Source organism: Gopherus flavomarginatus, chromosome 8 (genome assembly GCF_025201925.1).
Source record: "Gopherus flavomarginatus isolate rGopFla2 chromosome 8, rGopFla2.mat.asm, whole genome shotgun sequence".
Lineage (NCBI taxonomy): Eukaryota > Metazoa > Chordata > Testudines > Testudinidae > Gopherus > Gopherus flavomarginatus.
In genome coordinates, this window is record NC_066624.1 from 6225500 (window position 1) to 6235749 (window position 10250).

The following is a 10250-nucleotide window of genomic DNA, read 5'->3' on the forward strand; positions in this document are numbered from 1 at the left end:
CTAACCTCAGTTGCCCATTCCATTATAAGTGGTAACCTACAACGTGTTAAGCATAAGGGACCCTATTCAAAGCCTTTCTAATTCTGCAATCTACCAAGGATTTTCTGTGTACAGAAATGTCAGCGAATGTATAAAGATTCTCCCAGAAGTTGCTCCTGCAGGGGTTGCTACTCCATTGCAGCAGAATTACAGAGGAACAGTGGGCTCTTGTTAGGATATGGGCAAAGGAATGTTTTGGTAGGCAAAGGGTGAGCAGAACCAACTTCAGTTTCCATCACCTGAGAGAAGAAAAAGGTACAATGCAAAGGGGGATCCTGTAGGCAGAGTCTTGCAGTCACTGGATCACCACAGGGCCGCCTGTGAGGATCCCCTGGCAGGATCAGGGCCTAAAAATTGTAACCCTCTAAAATATTTCATACAGGTATGTATGTTCCTGTTAGTTCTGAACGAAGACCCCTATTGACTTCAGTGAGCCCCTGTTCAGACCTTAATAAAAAAACCTTTATCTTCAGCAGACTTCTGCAGCATTTCATCTTCTGCCTATTTATTAACCTGGGCAAGGAGCTATGGTATTTACAGAGTGACCCCTTTGCACCTGCTGGTGAGCTGGTGCTGCATTTCTACATGCTTTAGTGGAACAGGAAGTGGCTACAATTCTAAGTTTGTATGTTTAACATAGAAGATCTTGCTCCAGACACTGATGTTCTCAACTACATCTCTGACCAGAGGCTCCCTGACTCATTTACTTAGATTGTAAGCTGTTTGGGGTCAGGGGCTGCCTCTTCTGTTCTGTTTGTTTAGTACCTAGCGCAATGGGTCATGGGCCATGACTATGGGTCCTCAGGGCCACCACAATACAATTAATAACTTAAGGCCAAATCTTGACCCTGTAGAAATTGGTGGGTGTTTTCCTATTGATTACAGTGTGTTCAAAGTTTGTCAAATAGTTCAATAAGTCCATGTAGTTGGGTCTCTGACGTCTGGATAGACAATATTGACCTGTATAAAACTCCTGAAGTGGAAGAAAAAAAGATGGGATAGACAGTGCACAGTTTGGCTTGCTGCTTTCTGCCTTAGAGCTTAAAGAACAAACCTGGGCTAGTATAAAAGAGCCAACCTTGAGTGTAACTATTCATATCTGCATTGCATGGTGCCTACTCTGAAATGTGAACCCCTAGGTTCAGTGCTGTTACTACACGGTTCTTTCTTTGAGTAATTAGTTAGTACGTTATCAATGGACACTGTAAGAGAATTTTCCTTCTAGGCTACCATTTGAAGGTTTAATTTAAATAAGGGGGAAAATGGATTTTGAGATTTAATATTGGAAGATTGGAACTGGATGTGGAAAACCAGAAATAATCTCAACTTTTGCTGACTTGTTTATAAACAACTTTATAAAAGTCAGGTTTGGCTTTCTGTGACCTTGGACATCTTAAACTACAAGTGTCTGCATTACAGTTCCCATGATATCAAACCAAGGATCCAATTGCCACATGCCATGGTTGGCCCCCACTCCTAGGTCTAGGTGGGGTGACCAGATGTCCCGATTTTATAGGGACAGTCTCGATATTTGAAGCCTTTTCTTATATAGGCTCCTATTACTTCCCACCCTCTGTCCTGATTTTTCACACTTGCTGTCTAGTCAGCCTAGGTCTAGGGCCTTCTATAATTGCTTCTGCAGGGCACTCTCCCCTTCAGGATGTGATTGTGAAGGCAAACTGAGCCCCACAGGCTCCTGATTGTGGAATTTCCTGGGCACAGGGTCTGGCTCACAGAAAACAGAATGGCTAAATCATTAGAATTTTGATAAACTATCTCATACTGTTCCCAGTTGAGGCAACTTACCGACTTTCTCAATCTCTCTCTCGTGCAAACTCAACATCACAATTTGCAGCTGTTCCAAATGGCATGTCATCTTCCAGTAAGTACTAGTTTGCCCCAGTGGAAGAGAAGGAGTTTCTTCAATAGAATCCTACTGAATGAAGGGGTTTCTTAATTAAAATAATAATCTGAAAGTTGTCATTGATCAACGGGTAAACAAGCTGATTGCAATGAGGGCATGAATGGTTCTAATAAGCACGTGCGGCTATTAAATTAACCATGGCTCACAGACCATCCATGGGGGCATGGTTGTTTTTAAATAACTACTTTTCACTGGTGCTCTACTCTGCTCACCCCGAAAGGACTTGTGTTTGTAATATGTTGTGCAGTAGAGAGAAGCCTGATTCTCTTGCAAGCCTTGGGGTGGGGGAGGGGAAGGGAGGAGAGGGGAGGGAAGGAAGGGTAGTTAAATAAATTTCCGCCATTGAGATGAATGGAAAAACAGTCTGTACCATAGGCATTTTAGTCTACCGGGTGTGTCCTAGTGGTTACAACATGGAACTTCGGGGACATGGGCTCCAATCCTGGCGTTGCCGCTGGATTGCTGTATGGCCTTAGACAAAGCATTTTACCTGCGTTTGCTAAGGGGAAACCAGTCTATAAACAGGGTAACAAGAGCTGTTCGGAAGGAAGGCTCTATAGAAGTGCAAATCTTATCCTGTTCTTTATTATTTATGTATTATTCATCACAGGAAGTAGGTTGGAATGAGCAGGAAGCTCTTAGACTCAGTAGTTCTATAAACCTACAGAACTATTATTACTTCTGTAAAATACTCTTACTAAAGAATGTTCATGTATTGCACAGTGAAGCAAACAGTGAGCTAACTGATATTTACAAAAAAAAATGTGCTGGACAGTAGTGGAAACAGATACAGATGCCCCCTGATTTATGCAATCGTTCCATTCCGGAAAGCCTTACGTAACTCGAATTTTGCATAAGTTGGAAACGTATACCCGTATGTTACGCAAAAATTTCCGCAATTTGAAAATCCTATTTCTGCCTTATGGAACTTTTTCCGTAAGTGTGAAGTTGTGTAAGTTGCGTCCTGCATAACCCGGAGAACATTTGTACATCCAAAGTATATTTGCTATGTACAGTAGGCTGGAAAGTAAATTTAGGTCCCCATCCTGCAAAGACTTAAGCAAGTACTTAACTTTATACACTGTGAGTAGATTCCCACCTAAGGCTTATCCTGTAGGCTCCTTTGGGCAGAGATTGTCATTTCAGTTCGTGTGCATACACCACCTAGTCTTCTGGGGCCCCCCATCCCTGACTGGAGCCTTAAGGTGCTATTGCTGTACCATATAGTTAACAAATACAGATGCATTTTAAAAAGATTATTAACAATAGAGGAGGAAATGGGAAGTAAGGAATTGTGTAGATTTGGAGATGCTGTTAGGTAATCATAGGGGCCAAGCCAACCATACTGTTCAGTGCTAGTCAATTATGCACAGGCTCCTATTTGTCAAGTGTCATGAGACTTTCCACATGATGGCTGAAAGGGAGAAAGGTGGAAAACCCAGGAGCTCAGTTCTGTCCTCATTTTCACTGGGCTGACTCCACGGTTACTGATGTGTGCCTCCATGCTGAAAATCAGCAATATTCTGCCAAGCTGCCTGGTAATCTTGGGCACAAGGCAAAGCCACCTGCCTCTCATGCTGCATAGCTGTTAAGTCAGTGTTTCTCAAACTGGAGTCACTGCCTGTGTAGGGAAAGCCCCTGGCAGGCTGGGCTGGTTTGTTTACCTGCCCCGTCCGCAGGTTTGGCCGATCGCGGCTCCCACTGGCCGCGGTTCGCTGCTCCAGGCCAATGGGAGCTGCTGGAAGCGGTGCGGGCCAAGGGACGTACTGGCCACCGCTTCAAGCAGGGTTTGGAGGCATTTGGTCTTGGGAACCATATTTTACATATGTTAGGATGCTGCTTTGTAATCCCTTAAAAATAATTCATCCCTGTGCTGGTGAGGAGACTGGCGCAGGAACTCGAGGGAGGCAGGGTTTGCCTTAAAATGACGGCTTCTTTAGGCAATAACTAACAGAAAGTGAAACCTGCAGTCACTTTCTTTGAAACTAAAGATAATTTTTGCACTTGTAGAGAGCCAGCCCCTTTCACCAAGGGCCCTGGAGCCTTTTGTAAGGGCAGGTGTATTATTTCTATTGTACAGAAGGGGAAACTGAGGCATGGGAAAACAAAGTGATTTGACCAAGGTCATAGTGCAGGTCAGTGGCAGAGGTGGGACTAGCACCCAGGTCACCTGAGTTCCACTCCTCATCCCCTGGCCATTACTGTGCAACTAAACTCAAAGATGTATGAAGCAGGGTGAGTATATATGTAGAGAAGCCCTATGCTGTGCAAGCAGTATCGTGAGTCACAGGCATCTGGCATACCTAGACAATGCTAATTAAACATGACCATCTGGAGTGGTGGCTTGTCTGCAGTAGCATGCTGTCTTCAGCATCATTTGGAAATCCCTGCTTGCTGCCAGGACGTCGTTCACTCTGAAAAGTCAACATCCTGCTGTGAAAATCCCTGTGCTGCTTAGAGTTTCTCAGTCACGCAACACCCTGATAGGCATGCATCTCCATTCAGGCAGACCCGGGCTTTGCATTCATATGCTGCATGCAAAATGTGCGGACAGAGACCGGTCAGATGCCTGCTTTTATGTCCATTTTCAGCACTTGTTTCAGTTACAGATTCCACCTCTGGCAACATCCTTCAGCACCTCTTGGAGTTACTGATGCTATAAGAGCAGGGATATGGTCCAATTGATACATGCCACGTAACTTCTAGTTTAATCAAAGCCTAGGGATCTCCCTACACTCAGCGAGAAAGGTTGGAGGATAGTCCACTTATGCCAAACAAGAATCCAACGCGGGGTTTGAAGTTCAAAATGCCTCTCCCTGGAGTTTTGTTCTGAGTTTTCATTCAGCTTGCAGGATGTGGGGACTCCCTAGCTACACACGTACTTCACTCTGATCACTGCAGCATCTCTGCACTTCACACCGTTTATGCCCTGAGGAGGCAGGGCAGGATTTCCCCCGTTTTACAACTGGGGAACTTAAGGTCAGAAGATGTGGTGATTTGCTTAGGTTCACACAGGAAGCTTTGGGTGGATCCAGGTCTTGAGTGTCCCAGTCCAGTGCCTTAATTGCTAGCCCATCCTTTCCTCCCACCCTCCAACTTTATGCCTGATGTGCTTATCTTTGACGCCGTCTTGCTGAACAACAGGCTGCCACTTGGACTTTGTCCATCCTGGGATCACCACTCTTGTGCTCTGTTGTGCTGTAGCTCCTGCATGTGCCACTTTGTCACAGTTTTTAAAGGCATTTAGTGCTGGGAATCTCTGGGTGACTCAGTGAGGCAGGTGGATACCAGTTCAGGGCTAGCTGCTGACAACAGGCTGGAAGCCTGGCCAGTCTGTAGCACCACAAGGCACAGAGAGAGTTCCCAACCGAGTGGTGATGTTCCACAAACTGGCTGGCTGCTCTTCCTGTGGGATTAAATCAGGGCCACCCAAAGGATTCAGGGAGCCTGGGGTCTTCAGCGGCGGGGGGCCCCTGCTTCAGTGGTAATTTGGTGTGGGGGGATCCTTCTGCTTTGGGATCCGCTGCCGAAGTGCCCCAAAGACCCGTGGCGGGGCCCCCGTGCCACCGAATTACCACCGAAGACCCGGCACTTCGGTGGCGGGTCCCGCTTCGGCGGTGATTCAGAGGCAGGGGGGTCCTTCTGCCCCGGGGCAGAAGGACCCCCCTCCGCCAAAGACCTGGAGTGGAAGAAGCTCCAGGGGCCTGGGCCCGTGAGAGTTTTCCGGGGCCCCCAGAGCGAGTGAAGGACCCTGCTCCAGGGGCCCCAAAAAACTCTCATGAGGGCCCCTGCAGGGCCCGGGGCCTAGGGCATATTTCCCCACTTGCCCCTCCCCTGGGCAGCCCTGGATTAAATAGCTGCCCCTGGGTGTCAGCTGGCCCGGTCTTTGCTCATGGATTGGTTGCTGCAGCATGCCTGAAGGATGAGTCATTTCAGGCTCTAGTTGAAGGATGAGACATTGGAGGCTCTGACTGAGGGCTGACCTCACATTTAGGTATTGCTGTGCTCAGTTCTCCAGTGCCTAACTGATTTAGGAACCTACATCTCCTTTTCAAGTGATTTGGGCACATTCATTGTCAATGAGCTTTAGGCTCCTGAATGAGTTAGGCATTGCAATGCTGAGTATATTTACTCACATGAGTCATCCCCATCGACTCTAATGGGAGTATTTGTGTGAGTAAATACTACCTCCCCACAGTGATTAAAGGTCCTGTATCTGCAAAGCCTGAGTACAATCACCACAGGGCACCCACCAGGCAGCCACCGGCAGCTTCCCGTGCCCCCCAGCTCAACTCTATTCTGCCTCCTCCCTTGAGCATGCCATATCCCCGTTTCTCCCCCTAGCTCCCAGCGCTTGGCTTCGCTGTTTTGTGGTGGCAAGTGCTAGGGGGAAGGAGGGGAAACGCGGTGTGCTCCAGAGGCGGGGCCAGGGCAGGGATTTGGAGAAGGAATCCAATAGGGGCAGGGAGGGGTGGAGTTGGGGCGGGGACTTTTGGGGAAGGGGTTGGAGTGGGGGCGAGCACCCACCGGCACCAGGAAAAGTTGGCGCCTATGCGTGGTAGAATCGTGGCGTCACTGCCGTGATTACAAAAATGCTGCTATTATAAATTTGCCGGCCCTGCAAATTTGTCGTCCTAGATGATAATACGCCTCTGCGCCTCTCCCTCGATGTGGAGAGGAATATGCACAAAACCTTTGTTGACTGAGCTGAGATTTTTCCCAAACCCTTCAGGTGAACCACACCAGTTTAGATACAAAAATAAAATAAAACAGATTTGTTGATCAGAGAAAGATAGATGTTAAGTGATTATAAGTAATAGCAAACAGATCAAAGATGGTTGCCTAAGAAATAAACAAAATCGCAGTCTAAGTCTTATACAGACGAGATAGGATTTGAATCAAGCAGTGTCTCACCTTGTCAGATAGTACAAACAGCCTGTCAAGCTTCCATACACAGCCTAGAAATCCCTTTAGCCTAGGACCAGCACTTTCCGTAGTTCAGTCTTTGTTCTGCAGGTGTTTCCAGGTGTTCTCTTGTGTGAGGAGTGAGCCACGTGGTGATGTCACTTCCCTCTTATATAGTTTCTTCTATAGGGTGGGAACCCCTTTATTCCAAGCAAACGTTAGGGAGGGAGAGGAATTATTTAAGTTTAGTACTAATGTAGCCACGAGGACGAATGGGTATAAACTGGATATTAGGAAGTTTAGACTTGAAATTAGACGAAGGTTTCTGACCATTAGGGGAGTGAAGTTCTGGAATAGCCTTCCGAGGGAAGTAGTAGGGGCAAAAGACTTTCCTGGCTTTAAGACAAAGCTTGATAAGTATATGGAGGGGATGTTATGATAGGATCGTCAATTTGGGCAATTGATCTTGAATTACCACCAGACAGGTCTGCTCAATGGTCTGCGGGGAGATGTTGCATGCGATGGGTACTGAGTTGCTGCGGAGAACTCCTTCTTGGGTGCTGGCTGGTGACTCTTGCCCACATGCTCAGGGTTTAGCTGATCGCCATATTTGGGGTCGGGAAGGAATTTTCCTCCAGGGCGGATTGGCAGGTGCCCTGGAGGTTTTTCGCCTTCCCCTGCAGCGTGGGGCACGGGTCGCTTGCTGGTGGTGTCTCTGCAGCTTGAGGTCTTCAAACCATTTTTGAGGATTTCAATAACTCGGTCCTGGGATAGGGGTTGTATAAAATTGGATGGGTGGGGTTCTGTGGCCTGCCTTGTGCAGGAGGTCAGACTAGATGATCAGATTGGTCCCTTCTGACCTATGAGTCTATGAGTCTATGAGTCTAAAATTCCTGGCTCAGTTTGTGGAAAAGTACAGGTACCAAAATGGAATTCAGTGTCATGTGATCTGGTCACAAGCCCTTGCATGCTCCCGATGACTCATGGCAGCCATTGTTCATAGACTGACTGAAGAATCCACAAGCGCGGATAAGCTCTTCATTGGTCCATTGTTTTCACTGATGGGCCATTAGCACTGTCTAGCTTCTTCACTATTGTATCTGAAAGGCTAGTTGTGGGTGTTTCCAGCTTCACAGCATCTTTCAGTAACACACTCCTAGCAAAACTTCATAACTTCACATACAATCTAACAGGATATTAATGTTCAACAGATCAAGACTTTTAGAATGACACCTCACAAAGCATGCTTTGTACAAAACTTATCCTAATCCTGTGACAGTGGTGAATGTGGAGGTGCCAGGGTGTTGCTTTGGGGCACGGAGTGTCACAGCATGTATGCAGAACAAAGACAAGTACTGTGGACTGCTTCTTTGAAGTAGCATTTTAAATGCCTTATTTTGCCTATTTTATCTTTATTCTCCCCCGTCCACTCCCCCCACCCCAATCCCAATGGTAGCAAAGGTTGCGAGGCACTAATCTACATTAAAGGCAAATAGCCTTCAAATTGTGGTGGTTTGCATCAAAGTTGAGGTTTTTTTAATTGTAGGAGCACAGAAAGTCATCTAAATCCCCCTCCATATTTGCTGTTCAAAAAAGAGCTGACTAATTTCAAACAGGTGTATTTAGACTGTAAAGTCTAAGGGTATGTCCTCAGGGACTGGTACTTGGATTGTAAGCTCTTTGAGGCAGGGTTATATATCGCTTGGTTATATATTTATGGCATGCCCAGCACACCAGAGGCACTACTGTAATACAAATTAATAACCATAAACTATTATAAAATGGGCTTCCGGTGTGAGATTTAAGCTGACAGGAGGACCTACGATAGAACCTAAAACATAATTTATCATTGAAAACAACACACACAAACTGTGTTTGATTCTTAACAGTGACTCTAGAAACCCCATTCCTGTAGCCATAGCTTTAGTCTTCTCCTAACTATTATTTCCTGTATAAAATGGACATTACTGACCAAAAATGCCCTCTCAGATATTCTGTTTAACTCCTTCTATTCTGGGAAGTACTTACTGCCGCAGCTTGTGCGTGGACAGGCACCCATTTCACTTTGAGGGTACAGCTGCTGTTGAGGTGTTATTAATCTCTAGCATGACGGTGATGGTAGCTATATTGGCTGACACAGTGGGATTTGAACTGGGGCCTTCCAGAGTTAAAAGCGTGAACTCCTACAACTTGAGCTCAAGAGCCAAGGCTCTGTAGCTGGGGGCTGTCGAAGAACTCATGTCCCCAGCAGATTGGCACAGAAGGGGACAAACTCACTAGTGGGTTATAGTTGCTCTGTCCTTTCTTCCTGGACCTGCAGGTGACTAGGCTCCAGTATGGATTTTGTAGTGCTGAGGATATCTAGTGAAGGAGCTTGGAGGATCCCCTGCATGTAGATCTCCTAGGCCATGTAATGCCACCTCTACAGTCCTTGGTCTCAGGCCACGTCACCTCTTCTGTGGCTTCTCTCCTTGCTGAGAACTTACCCATCGTCCCTTAGGAGTTTGGGGTGCATTCAATTCCCTATGGAGCCATAACAGCAGGGAGCCCACTGAACCACTGATTAGGGGCAGGGAGCTGTTCTGGAGAACTCCACGGTGGGATTCTTCGGAACTCCTTATTTCACCAGATATCCTCCAACATGGTATTTCCTCTAGAAAGGGTTAACCTGGGTTCTCAAGGTAGTCTCCCATAGTAGACTGCCAGATCATGCTTCTGTCACAAGATTAAAAAATCTGTGAATGACCATCACTTTTGGATCCATAAAGTATATTAAGCTAGCTGTTTGCCCAAAAATTCAAGTTAGGTTTGGTTTAATAGAGAGAGCAATTCTCTGTAAAATTTTGTAAGAACCAAGATATTTTTTCTGATATTACTGTGATTAATAGAAACAGATCACACATTACAAGCAAACTACTTACTTCTGTTAAGGTAAAGATTGCGATGGATCCCAGAGTGAAAATTGGTTTGTATATTATCATACATGTTCTGAATGTTTGCACCACCAACATCTAGATGTCTCTGGCCATGAATTTCCTAAATGTAACGATTTAAAAATATTCTAAAGGGGATTTGAAGTTATGGACCCAAGAAAAAAAAACTTACCCTAGATGACCCAGTTTGGAAGAGAGATTTGCCCATGGAATAAATGCATTTGAGTCCAGAAACAACTGTACCCATAAAAAGAAAAGACCAAGCCTGACGCCAGACTATGTAATAACTTTTTTTAAGGCAGAAATAATAATTTATAATGCACACAGCTGTGTAAGCTCTCAGCAGAATCAATGATGGAACATTTTATTTTGTGGATCACCTGAGAATTGCACGTCTTCCCAAAGCTTGCACAGAAGAGATGCAAGAGGTCTGGTTAAAGCTTATAGGC